Consider the following 13,653-nt stretch of genomic DNA (forward strand, 5'->3'; position numbering starts at 1 on the left):
AACAATATTTTTTATAAAATATTATCAAAATATAAAAAATCTATAACTTTAATTTTAATAATATTTAATTGTGTAACTCACGGTATTTATTTTTAAAAAATAAATTTTTATTTATAAAAAAAGTCAAATGACACTTATAAATTAAAGAAAAAGCATAAGATTTATTTCTAACAAAAATATATAAATATCTCCTACCATAAACTATTATCACATAAGAGACCTAACATTCAATTCTAAAAAATTTTAATGAGTAAAAATAAAAATATATCCAAGTTTCTTTCATTTCTATATTTACATAAACATCCTGGCTACAATAGAATTTCTTTTCGAATAAATTTAAATATTTTTTAAATCTGCTGCAATAACTTTTATGAATAACAAGTTTTCTCGTATAATCTTTCTTCCATAAAACCATAACGGGAAACTATTATCACCACAATTATTTCATGAAGAAAACACAACTTGCAAGCCATGCTTGGCAAAATATAGTATAATAACAAAAAAAATTAAAAATCAAAGTAATCACTAATCTATATAAAATTTGCAACTTGGGTGTTTACTGTTTACTCATTGCTTAGCTTGGGCAGAAACATGTATGTGTCCGGCGGGTCTGCGGCTAAATGGCAAAAGCCGTAGTGGCAGAGCGCAAAACGACGACCCGTGATCTGTACGCATTTGCTGGGTGGCAAAGCAGAAGCCACATGGCACATACATGTCGTTTTCAGGGTTTCCTCCGGGTCGGGGATGTCGTTTTCCTCAGAATCCGGAGGATTTTGTGGAAACACGAATCGGGCTGTGATTTGAACATGATTGTGATGCGATCATTGCAGTTGTTGATTAATAATTCGATGACCTCATTACTTAGTGCAGAGAAGATAAGAAATTCACGACTCTTATGCTTATAATTGTTCTGCTCGATCTCACGTTATAAAAATCCACATCAATAATGTTTAGTACTATAGTTCTCAAAGTCAAAAAGTTTATGCAACATGATAATTTTCTTTTAGGACAAAAAATTAGAAATAGTAGAAATTGGAGGACGAAAGTGTGTATGTCTCATTGTTTATGGGGTCCCATCCCAAGTGCCATGTGTGGATAGAGAGAATCTAGAAAGGTCCTAGGTTGGTGATATGCCGTGTTCTAATGTTCAAGCTCACATATGATGCTGGATGAATTAGACGCCAATAGCATCACCACAAAGATATTTATTATTATCTTTGGTCAGTAGATACTTGACACACACAAATACACAACAATGTGTGTTTGTCGCTTTAAAGAGACGTGGCAATTCGAAGCCTCATTTTTCAAAGAGCAATAATTGTGAATGTGTTTATACTCGACCATGAAGAATTATTCCAGTCATAGTCTTCTTTTAGCTCAATCATTGAATGCTAACTGCAATTTTAATACATTTCCGATCTAAGGGCATAACAATAAAGGCTATTCATGGCTTTTCCATGCCATCAGGACCAATTTAAAACATACAACCTAACAATAATTTACTTGATACTAGTTTGATGAGGGACAAGATAAAAGGTTGCCAATTAATCAATTTGGTTGGTCTAATAATTAATAATTATGTTACCAATATAGATTTTGCTAACTCTTGCCAATTTTTGATGGGCTGGACTAAAAAACTCAATTCACTTAAAAAGCCACATCTCTAATTATCCAAGGTAAATTCTAATGTATCCAATTCACCAATATAAACCTATTTTACACAGGATTATCATGCAGCCTCTTTTCTCCAACCTCTCCACTTTTAGCGCCGATCAAATCCTCCTGCTTGTAGTCAGCGCCGCCGTCAACCAATGTCAGCGCTGTTGGAACGTCGGTCGTCGACCCAAACAGAGGCGCTTCGAAGTCACAACTGCGCCACACAGTGATGCTGCATGTCACAGGCTGAGCTCCCACAAAGACTCATTGACTCCTCAACTCGCTCCGCAACAACCCATGCCATTATTGGAGACCCACCCCTGCGCTGCTGGTTCTGTTGCATGTGACTGTCGGTCCTGCATTCATTCTTCATCTTACTCCGCCACATCGCACGGAGCTATTGAAGACCCACCCCAGTGCGGACATACAACTAGCAACCGCGGCCCTTGTTTTTCTTGTGGAGCCTGAGCCATCGCCGCTTACAACCTTGCCATCAATTATATAAACATGGAATCTTATTGGTCTGCGATAGATGGTTCTTCTATTTGTGTTTTTTTAGTTAAAAAATGAGTATGAATTTGTGTCTTTTTATAATTAGTCAACGTATAATTTGTCCTGTTGCAGATGGTTTCGAAATTAGTCAATGTATAATTTGCTTTTGGAAATATCTTATGCTTATTCATGTAGACTTGGAGCCATGTCTTTTGATAATAAGTTAAGAATTAGAAGTAATTATAGTAACTGAATATTACCTTGGATGTTGATGCCAGGGCATCTAGGCCAGTTTCACTGATCTTTACTGTTTTAAGGTAGTTTCATGCATTTTCTTAGTGAATAAGGCAAGTTTTGGATGAAAATACACTTACACCTTGATTCAAGCAACTATTGTGAATTTCACATGATTTCATGAGGATTTTGCTAGAATTGAATGAAAAATTGATGATGCATAATCTCATGGCTTTGGCTAGAGCTTTGATGCACTTTATTTGCTTGATTTCAGGACAAAGGAAGCAAGGAAGAACCATGTTAGTACTCACGTTAATCTAGTTAACGTGACCACTAACGTGAAATGGTAAATAGCTTGCAACGTTAAGGAGAAAAGTGATCACCAATAACGCCCGTGAAGCCATCATAAGCCCACGTTAATTGCCATGTTAACTAAGTTAATGTGGTAGTTAACGTGGAGACAAAAGAAAGCTCCATCGTTAGTGGTAAACGTGAACACCACTAACGTTCTAAGATTTGGCAATGAGCCACGTTAAGAGTCACGTTAACTTAGTTAACGTGAACTCTAACGTGGAAGAGAGGAACAATGCCAACGTTAGTGACACTCACCTTTGTCACCAATATTGGATCAACTAGCATTGCCCACGTTAGTGGTCATGTTAAGACCACTAACGTGAAAGTTAACGTAGAGCTGAGATTGATGACCCAACGTTAGTGACACTCACCTTTGTCACTAACGTTGGAAGATGGCATTACTACCACGTTAGTGGCCACGTTAACTTAGTTAATGTGAGCCCTAATGTAGAGAGTAGGGGCACTTTGAGCGTTAGTGACAAAGGTAAGTGTCACTAACGCTCTCGAAGGTGAGGCATAGCCACGTTAAGAGCCACCTTAGTTACACTAACGTGAACTCTAACGTAGGGACAAAGGGCATAAGGCAATGTTAATGGGAAAGGTGAGTCCCAATAACATTTGCGAAGGGTTATAAGCCAATGTTATTGGGAAAGGTAAGTCCCAATAATGCTAGCGAAGATTTACAAGGCAACGTTAGTGGTCACGTTAGTGCCACTAATGTTGGAGTTAACGTAGGCTATATGGGGTTGGAACGTTAGTGAAAATTGTGATTGCCACTAACGTTCTCGAACCCACAATGTCACTTAACGTTAACTTCACTAACGCCCAAGCTGAGCCCACTAAAGATTGTAACTGCTTCAACTCAAGATCTAAGGCCCACATCCAAGACTTGAAGAACTCACTAGAAGATCAAGAGGAGTAGTATATATAGGAGTAGTTTTGAACTATAGAGAAGCTTGGCACTTTGGAGAACTACTCTCTGTATATTTACTTTTCTACACTTTTAGCTTGGATGTATTTGTTTCTACCATTTTTCATTTCTAGAGCTATGAACAACTAAACCCCTTTTATTGGGTTAGGAAGCTCTGTTGTAATTTGATGGATCAATTATAGTTTTCATTCTCTTCTTCTTTCTTCTCTTTTGATTTACTAGAAAGCTTTCGATCTTAATTCAATTGGTTAGTTATCTTGGAAAAGAAACTCTCCATAATTGGATCTCTTCTGAGCCTTGGAAAAGGGATGAGGAGATCATGCTAGAAATGCTTTCTCATGTTGGACCAAATTGGGGTCTGGGTGGATATAGTGACATGTAATCCTCCCAACACTTTGATTTGGAAATACATGTGGTATAATCAGTGACCATACTTCATCTCTTCCCATGAGCAATTAAATCAAGGAATTGGGCAATTGTTCAAGCTTAGAGAGATTGGAATACCAAGAAATTGGAATCTAATCACCTAAGATCGCCAAGGAGATCAATAGATGCATTGATTGAGGAAGAGATGAAAATGAACTTGATCTGGAGAATACAACATCTCCTGAGCCCAATGAATTCCCCATTTCTGATCTTACCCATTATCTTCATTTTTTGTCATTTATTTTCATGCTCATTACCCCAAATCCCCATTTAAGATTCTGCACTTTATTTTCTTCTATTTACTTTTCTGCCATTTAATTTTCTGCAATTCTCAAACTACACTCAGTTTAGCTTAACTAGCATACTCTTCCAACTAAAGTTGCTTGACCAATCAATCCCTGTGGGATTCGACCTCAATCTATTGTGAGTTTTTACTTGATACAAATTCGGTATACTTGCCGAAGGGAAATTTGTTGAGAGACAAGTTTTCGTGCATCAAGTTTATGGTGCCGTTGCCGGGGATTGATTTTGTATCAACAATGATTAAGTTGGAAGCTCACTAGATTGAGCATTTTTTTCCTTTTTTATTTACTTTATTCAGTCATTTATTTTCACTTTGTTTAACTTCGTCCTCATCCTCTATACCCTCTCTGTTTTTCTTTCTTTCTTTGTTATTATCTACAATTCTGCTCACTAACCCACTAACTGTTTGAATATTTGCATCACTCACACTAATAATCACTCTAACAAGAATAACCTCTTCATTTTATCTCTTGCTGCATGTTTTGTTAGTTGTATGACAGGGAGAAGAGGGGGGACCTCAACTTCCTTCAATTCAAAACCTGAGAGAACCCTATGGAGATTAAGGAGGGAAGCAAGAGGGAAAGGAGTTGTTGGTGCTGAGGAAGAAGAAGAGTACTTTGAACCCAACATGAAAGAAAACTTGGAAAACAATCATGAAGAAGAGGCTTACAACCATGCTAGAGAAGGTCCTGCAAATCATGCTGGGTAAGAAAGGAGAGTTCTAGGCTCCTTCATCAATCCAAATCTAGGAAACTGTGGAAGTAGCATCCAGAAGCCCACCATACATGCTAACAACTTTGAACTAAAATCCCAGCTCATCACCCTTGTTCAGAACAACTGCTCATTTGGAGGAAGTGCTCAAGAAGACCCCAATCAACATCTAACCACCTTCCTAAGAATTTGTGATACTGTGAAGTCTAATGGAGTCCACCCAGATGTCTATAGGCTGTTGTTGTTCCCTTTTTCACTCAGGGACAAGGCATCCAAGTGGCTCAAATCATTTCCAAAGGAGAGTTTGACAAATTGGGAAGATGTGGTGAACAAATTTTTGGCAAGATTCTACCCTCCTCAAAGAATTAACAGGCTGAGAGCTGAGGTGCAGACTTTCAGGCAAACAGATGGTGAGACTCTCTATGAGGCATGGGAGAGGTTCAAGGACTTAACAAAAAGATGCCCACCAGATATGTTCAATGAATGGGTTCAACTTCACATTTCCTATGAAGGTCTTTCCTATGAGTCAAAGAAGGCTGTAGATCATTTATCAGGGGGCTCACTAAACAAGAAGAAAACCATTAAAGAAGCCATAGATGTCATTGACACAGTAGCTGAGAATGACTACTTCTATGTCTCTGAAAGAAGTAACACTCGAGGAGTAATGGAGCTGAACCACATGGATTCATTGCTAGCTCAAAATAAGATGATCACCAAGCAGCTAACAGATCTTACCAAGAAGGTGGAGGAAAACCAAGTTGTAGCAGTCATCACGTCATCACCAACTCAAGAAGGAGTGAATATAGGAGAAGAAGGTGACTGGAAACAAGTCAACTGTGTTGGAAACTCACCTAGACAAATCCATGACCCATACTCCAAAACCTATAACTATGGATGGAGAAATCACCCCAACTTTGGTTGGAGAAATCAACAAGACCAAGGTCAAGACCAGAGACGCCACAACCTCAACTCTAACAACAATGTAACTCACCAACATACCTCACAGAGACCCTATCAACAACCACCTAACCACCCTTCTCAACCACCTAATCCTAACCCACCATCACTAACAGAGGATAGACTTTCAAAGATTGAAGCTCTACTTGAAAATCTATGTAGAGAAATTCAAGATAGTAAATCTTTCCGGGAAGAAGTGCAATCCAACATGCAGAACTAAGATGCTGCCATCAAGAAACTTGAAACGCAGATTGAGTTCTTATTCAAGCAAACCCCTAGACACAACAATTGCAGCAACATTAACTCAGCACCAAGGGAGGAATGTCAAGCCATCACCCTCAGAAATGGGAAAGAATTGAAGGAGATCCACAAGAAACCACCAGAGAAGAATTTGGATGAAGAAGACAAGGGACAAGAGGGAGCTCGAATCTCCATCCCTAAGTCACACCAAGAAGGAGAAGCTCTCAAACCATGCCTTTCAAAAGCTCCATACCCCCAGCAGTTGCAATTAAAAAAGAGGGGAGAGGATAACCAATTCTCAAGATTCTTGGAAATCTTCAAGAAACTACAAATACACATACCCTTTGCTGAAGCAATAGAGCAAATGCCACTCTACGCCAAGTTCTTGAAGGAATTAATGACCAAGAAAAGAAGCTGAAAGAACAATAAGACTTCCATCATCCTGGGAAGGCCATTCTTGGCCACTGCCGGAGCCATTATTGATGTCCAAAAGGGTGAACTGGTTCTTAGATTACATAAGGAGAAAATGACATTCAATATGTTTAAGGCCATGAGTTACCCACACAACTCATTCGGAGAATGTATGAGGTTGGATTCGGTGGAGGTTTTGGTGCAAGAAACTCTTGAAGAAGAACTTGAAGCATTAACAGAAGAAGAATTAACATCAAGCGAAGAGGCTGCAACCACTAAAATGCATGTTCAAGGCACACTAGAAGAAAAGAATGAAAGAAAAGAAGCACCCAAACTTGAGCTGAAGACACTGCCACCCACTCTCAAGTACGCATACTTGGGAGAAAATAGAAGTTATCCAGTGATCATAAACTCAGCCCTCAGCCAAGAACAAGAGGAAAGGTTGCTTCAAGTTTTATAAAAACATAGGGATGCCATTGGATGGACACTTGCTGGCTTGAAGGGAATTAGCTCAGCCATATGCATGCATAAGATACTTTTGAAGGAGGATGCCAAACCTTCCATTCAGCCCCAAAGAAGGTTAAATCCAGCTATGAAGGAAGTAGTACAGAAAGAAGTCATGAAGTTGTGGCAGGGAGGAGTAATCTATCCAATATCAGATAGCCCATGGGTCAGCCCAGTTCAAGTGGTTCCCAAGAAAGGAGGAATCACTGTGGTGCCTAACGAAAGAAATGAGCTAATCCCTACAAGAACCGTCACAGGATGGAGGATGTGTATTAACTATAGAAAGCTTAATGAAGCCACAAGAAAAGATCATTTCCCACTCCCTTTCATGGATCAGATGCTGAAAAGACTTGCAAAACATGCATACTATTGTTTTTTAGATGGTTATTCAGGATATAACCAAATAGTGGTTGATCCAAGAGACCAAGAGAAAACATCACTTCACCTGCCCCTATGGAGTGTTTGCCTATAGGCACATGCCATTTGGGCAATGTAATGCACCTGCAACTTTTTAACGCTGCATGCTTTCCATCTTCTCAGATATGATAGAGAAGTTCATTGAAGTTTTCATGGATGACTTCTCAGTATTCGGAGATTCCTTTCCTAATTGCCTAAACCATCTTGCCTTGGTATTAAAAATATGTCAAGAGACCAACTTAGTCTTGAACTGGGAAAAATGTCACTTCATGGTGACAGATGGAATAGTCCTTGGCCATAAAGTCTCTAACCAAGGCATTGAGGTAGACAGAGCTAAGGTGGAGCTAATAGAAAAATTACCTCCACCAAGTGACGTCAAGGCAATTAGGAGCTTCCTGGGACATGCTGGTTTTTATAAAAGGTTTATTAAAGATTTTTCAAAGATAGCCAAGCCCTTAAGCAATCTCCTAATGTCTGATATACCATTTATTTTTTATGAGAAATGCATGCTAGCATTTGAAAACTTGAAAAAGAGGCTATCCTCTACCCCTATCATCACCCCAACTGATTGAAATCTACCATTCGAATTGATGTGTGATGCATCTGATTTCGCAGTTGGGGCAGTGTTAGGACAGAGAAAAGAGAATTTGGTGTATGTCATATACTATGCCAGCAAGGTCCTCAATGATGCTCAACGGAATTATACCACCACCGAAAAGGAGTTGTTGGCAATAGTTTTTGCATTTGACAAATTTAGATCATATCTTATTGGCTCTAAAGTTATTATTTTCACTGATCACACAGCACTTAAATATCTATTTGCCAAACAGGAATCAAAACCAAGACTAATTAGATGGATCTTGTTATTGCAGGAATTCAACATCGAGATTAGAGACAAAAAGGGTATGGAGAACAAGGTAGCAGATCATCTATCCATAATCCCTTGTGAGAAGGATGATACCCATAATACAAGTGTAAATGAGTCTTTCCCGGATGAACAGTTAATGATGGTTCACAAAGCACCCTGGTTTGCAGATATTGCCAATTTTAAAGCAGCCAGTGACTTACACCCTGGAATCAACAAATATCAAAGAAGAAAACTCATCAATGATGCTAAGTATTTCATTTGGGATGAACCCTATCTCTTCAGGAAATGCTCAGATGGAATCCTTAGGAGGTGCATCTCAGAAGAAGAAGGACGAGAGGTCCTGTGGAGTTGTTATAGTGCTAGCTATGGAGGTCATTTTGGAGGAGAAAGAACTGCCGCAAAGGTACTGCAATGTGGGTTCTTCTGGCCGACTATCTTCAAGGATGCTAAGGAATTGGTGAGAAGCTGCAATGAGTGCCAAAGGGCTGGCAATCTACCCAAGAGAAATGAGATGCCACAGCAATACATTCTAGAGCTTGAACTGTTCGATGTATGGGGATCGACTTCATGGGACCATTTCCACCCTCATATTCGAACAAGTATATCTTGGTGGTAGTAGACTATGTATCTAAGTGGGTGGAGGCCGTGGCAACCCCAACCAATGACAACAAGGTAGTCATAAACTTTCTTCGAAGGAATATCTTCACCAGATTTGGAGTCCCACAAGCCCTCATCAGTGATGGAGGGAGCCATTTCTGTAATAGACCATTGAAAATCCTACTCCTCGGATATGGGGTGAAGCATATGGTTGCCACACCTTATCATCCCCAAACAAGTGGGCAAACAGAGATATCCAATCAAGAGTTGAAAAGGATCTTGGAAAAGACTGTGGGGATATCAAGAAAGGACTGGGCAAAGAAGCTAGATGATGCTCTTTGGGCATACAGGACAGCCTTCAAAACATCAATTGGGATATCCCCATATCAACTGGTATACGGCAAGGCCTGTCACTTGCCATTAGAGTTGGAACACAAGGCCTCCTGGGCTCTCAAAACACTTAACCTAGACAGCACCACTGCTGGTGAAAAGAGGGTTTTGCAGCTTCAAGATATGGAAGAGTTTAGGTCTCAAGCCTATGAAAATACCAAGATTTATAAGGAAAAAGCAAAAAGGAGACATGATTTTAACCTGGCACTAAGAAGTTTCGAAGAAGAGTAATATGTGCTTCTTTACAACTCCAGACTGAAACTCTTTCCTGGGAAACTCAAATCAAGATGGTCGGGGCCCTTTCTAGTCACAAAAGTCTCACCTTATGGACACATATAAATCATGGAAGAAGGCTCAAAGAGGAGATTCACTGTGAATGGACAAAGATTTAAACACTATTTGGGCAGCATGGGGGAAACCCCCAAACAGAAGTATAACCTCAACTAAGGAAAGAACTGTCGAGCTAGCGATGCTAAAAAAAGTGCTCTGTTGGGAGGCAACCCAACCTGAGGTAATTCTCTTTTCATGAGTCTTTCAATAAAAATTTCAAGTTGGATTCTCTGTAGTGTGAGGAGCTAAGTTTGGTGTTACAAACCAAAAATAATTCAAGGGTGAATATAGGACTCTAAGTTTGGTGTTCCACCAAAAACTCTAGCTAAAGAGTGCATTGCAACCCTTCAGTGGTGAAACATTGCTCTAGCAACCAGAGAACTTACTTGACAGAGGTTTAACCTCTAATGTATAGTTTATCTTTTTAACTCATAGTTGCTTCTTAATAAAAAGCACACAAGGTTTCTGCATGCATTCAATTTGTCGAAGTAAGCAAAGAACTAAGTTTGGTGTTCACACACCAAATTAGGTTCAGAAGCTCACAAGCACACATGCATACTAACCCTTTTTCAAGTGCTTGGGGAAACAAGTAACTCTCAATAGTGTTGCAGGAATTCAATCAATCTCAGGAAATGATCATACCTCATCATCCGAGGAAACAGACAAGGATGCAAATGGTAGGATGAGAATACCAAGGAAGATATCATGAGGTTGTATCAAACTATCTCGAAATGTAGAACTCTAATTAAAAAATGATTGAATAGAACCTTCATACTCTGCTTGTTCCTTTTTATTCACACCCAAGTATGCTAGTCTAATGTCCTTTCTGCATGTTCACCTTTCTTACTTGTATGCTTGTCCTTTAAGTTAATAAAAAAGAAGATGCTATGAAAAGAACAAGAGTGGAGTTATTTCGTGAAGTAGGTTCTGAATGTTTGTTGTAGGATGATTAGTAAGCTAAGTTGGTTCACCAAACAAGGAAAGAAGGCAACTATCTACCCTGAATCCTATGCTTGAAACACATCCTATGAGACTAACTAAATAATAAGATCCCAATAAGAAAAGAGAAAGAGCAATAAAAGTAAAAAGGAAAGAAACACAATAAGAAACAATGCTAGGCACCAAGGGTTTTAAGATTGAGGCATGTGTATGTGGTGTTCATGTGCAAGGGATATGCTTGGATGAATAAACTCTTAGGGGTGCCTCATCACTTGGTAACTTGGATTAACTGATCTGGGATTATCAGCTGAAAGTCCACTATCAAGAGTGACCTTTGCTACAGAACACTTAGTAACCCAAAGAGGTGCTTGACACCAGGGTCTCAAGAAAGAAAAATAACAAACCATGTGCTTGTGGTGTGTATGTATGAGGGAAAGAATTGGAAAAGAAGGAAGGATCAACAATTAAGAAGTCTCAAAGGATGTAATCAAGAGAGTGACCAAGGACTTGATAAAGGCCTAAAACCTAGTAAAGGAAAGAACCTAAGTTGCTATGCGTGAAACCCCATAAACCAGGAATTCTACTTCTATATTATCTTCTTGCTCTTTCATTTATTCTTCCTATGTTTCAGTACTTGCTTAGGGACAAGCAAGCTTTAAGTTTGGTGTTGTGATGCCAGGGCATCTAGGCCAGTTTCACTGACCTTTTCTTTACTGTTTTAAGGTAGTTTCATGCATTTTCTTAGTGAATAAGGCAAGTTTTGGATGAAAATACACTTACACCTTTATTCAAGCAACTATTGTGAATTTCACATGATTTCATGAGGATTTTGCTAGAATTGAATGATAAATTGATGATGCATAATCTCATGACTTAGGCTAGAGCTTTGATGCACTTTATTTGCTTGATTTCAGGACAAAGGAAGCAAGGAAGAACCACGTTAGTACTCACGTTAATCTAGTTAACGTGACCACTAACGTGGAATGGTAAATAGCTTGCAACATTAAGGAGAAAAATGATCACCAATAACGCCCGCGAAGCCATCATAAGCCCACGTTAATTGCCATGTTAACTAAGTTAACATAGTAGTTAACGTGGAGACAAAAGAAAGCTCCAACGTTAGTGGTAAACGTGAACACCACTAATGTCCAAGATTTGGAAATAAGCCATGTTAAGAGTCACGTAACTTAGTTAACTTGAACTCTAACGTGGAAGAGAGGAACAATGCCAACGTTAGTGACACTCACCTTTGTCACTAACGTTGGATCAACTAGCATTTCCCACGTTAGTGGTCACGTTAAGACCACTAACGTGAAAGTTAACGTAGAGCTGAGATTGATGAGCCAACGTTAGTGACACTCACCTTTGTCACTAACGTTGGAAGATGGCATTACTACCACGTTAGTGGCCACGTTAACTTAGTTAACGTGAGCCCTAATATGGAGAGTAGGGGCACTTTGAGCGTTAGTGACAAAGGTAGGTGTCACTAACGCTCTCGAAAGTGAGGCATAGCCATGTTAAGAGCCACGTTAGTTACACTAACGTGAACTCTAACGTAGGGACAAAGGGCATAAGACAACGTTAATGGGAAATGTAAGTCCCAATAATGCTTGCGAAGGGTTATAAGCCAACGTTATTAGGAAAGGTGAGTCCCAATAACGCTAGCAAAGATTTACAAGGCAATGCTAGTGATCACGTTAGTGCCACTAACGTTGGAGTTAATGTAGGCTATATGGGGGTGGAACGTTAGTGAAAATTGTGATTGCCACTAATGTTCTCGAACCCACAATGTCACTTCACGTTAACTTCACTAACGCCCATGCATAATTCATACTTCTCTGCAAGCTGGGCCCACTAAAGATTGGAACTGCTTCAACTCAAGATCCAAAGCCCACATCCAAGACTTGAAGAACTCACTAGAAGATCAATAGGAGTAGTTTTGAACTATAGAGAAGCTTGGCACTTTGGAGAACTACTCTCTGTATATTTACTTTTCTGCACTTTTAGCTTGGATGTATTTTTTTCTGCCATTTTTCATTTCTAGAGCTATGAACAACTAAACCCCTTTCATTGGGTTAGGGTGCTCTGTTGTAAGTTGATGGATCAATTATAGTTTTCGTTCTCTTCTTCTTTCTTCTCTTTTGATTTACTAGAAAGCTTCGATCTTAATTCAATTGGTTAGTTGTCTTGGAAAAGAAACTCTCCATAATTGGATCTCCTCTTAGCCTTGGAAAAGGGATGAGGAGATCATGCTAGAAATGCTTTCTCATGTTTGACCAAATTGGGGTCTGGGCGGATATAGTGACATGTAATCCTCCCAACACTTTGATTTGGAAATACATGTGGTATAATCAGTGACCATACTTCATCTCTTCCCATGAGCAATTAAATCAAGGAATTGGGCAATCGTTCAAGCTTAGAGAGATTGGATTACCAAGGAATTGGAATCTAATCACCTAAGATTGTCAAGGAGATCAATAGATGCATTGATTGAGGAAGAGATGAAAATGAACTTGATCCGGAGAATACAACATCTCCTGAGCCCAATGAATTCCCCATTTCTGATCTTACCCATTTTCTTTATTTTCTGTCATTTATTTTCATGCTCATTACCCCAAATCCCCATTTAAGATTCTGCACTTTATTTTCTGCTATTTACTTTTCTGCCATTTAATTTTCTGTAATTCTCAAACTACACTCGGTTTAGCTCAACTAGCATACCCTTCCAACTAAAGTTGCTTGACCAATCAATCCCTTTGGGATTCGACTCACTCTATTGTGAGTTTTTACTTGACGACAAATTCGATATACTTGCCGAAGGGAAATTTGTTAAGAGACAAGTTTTCATGCATCAGATGTGTCTTCAGAAAGATATTTTACAATGTTGCTTGTT

The 13,653-nt window shown here is 39.1% G+C and overlaps 1 non-coding gene across 1 annotated transcript; it reads right to left on the reverse strand.

Annotated features, from left to right (window-relative positions):
- Window positions 1–5,477: 5,477 nt before the first annotated feature.
- LOC127746924 (small nucleolar RNA R71) lies at window positions 5,478–5,584 on the reverse strand. The gene has a single exon (XR_008008729.1). It is a non-coding gene; the product is annotated as a small nucleolar RNA R71 (small nucleolar RNA).
- Window positions 5,585–13,653: the final 8,069 nt, after the last annotated feature.

Source organism: Arachis duranensis, chromosome 4 (genome assembly GCF_000817695.3).
Source record: "Arachis duranensis cultivar V14167 chromosome 4, aradu.V14167.gnm2.J7QH, whole genome shotgun sequence".
Taxonomy (NCBI): domain Eukaryota; kingdom Viridiplantae; phylum Streptophyta; class Magnoliopsida; order Fabales; family Fabaceae; genus Arachis; species Arachis duranensis.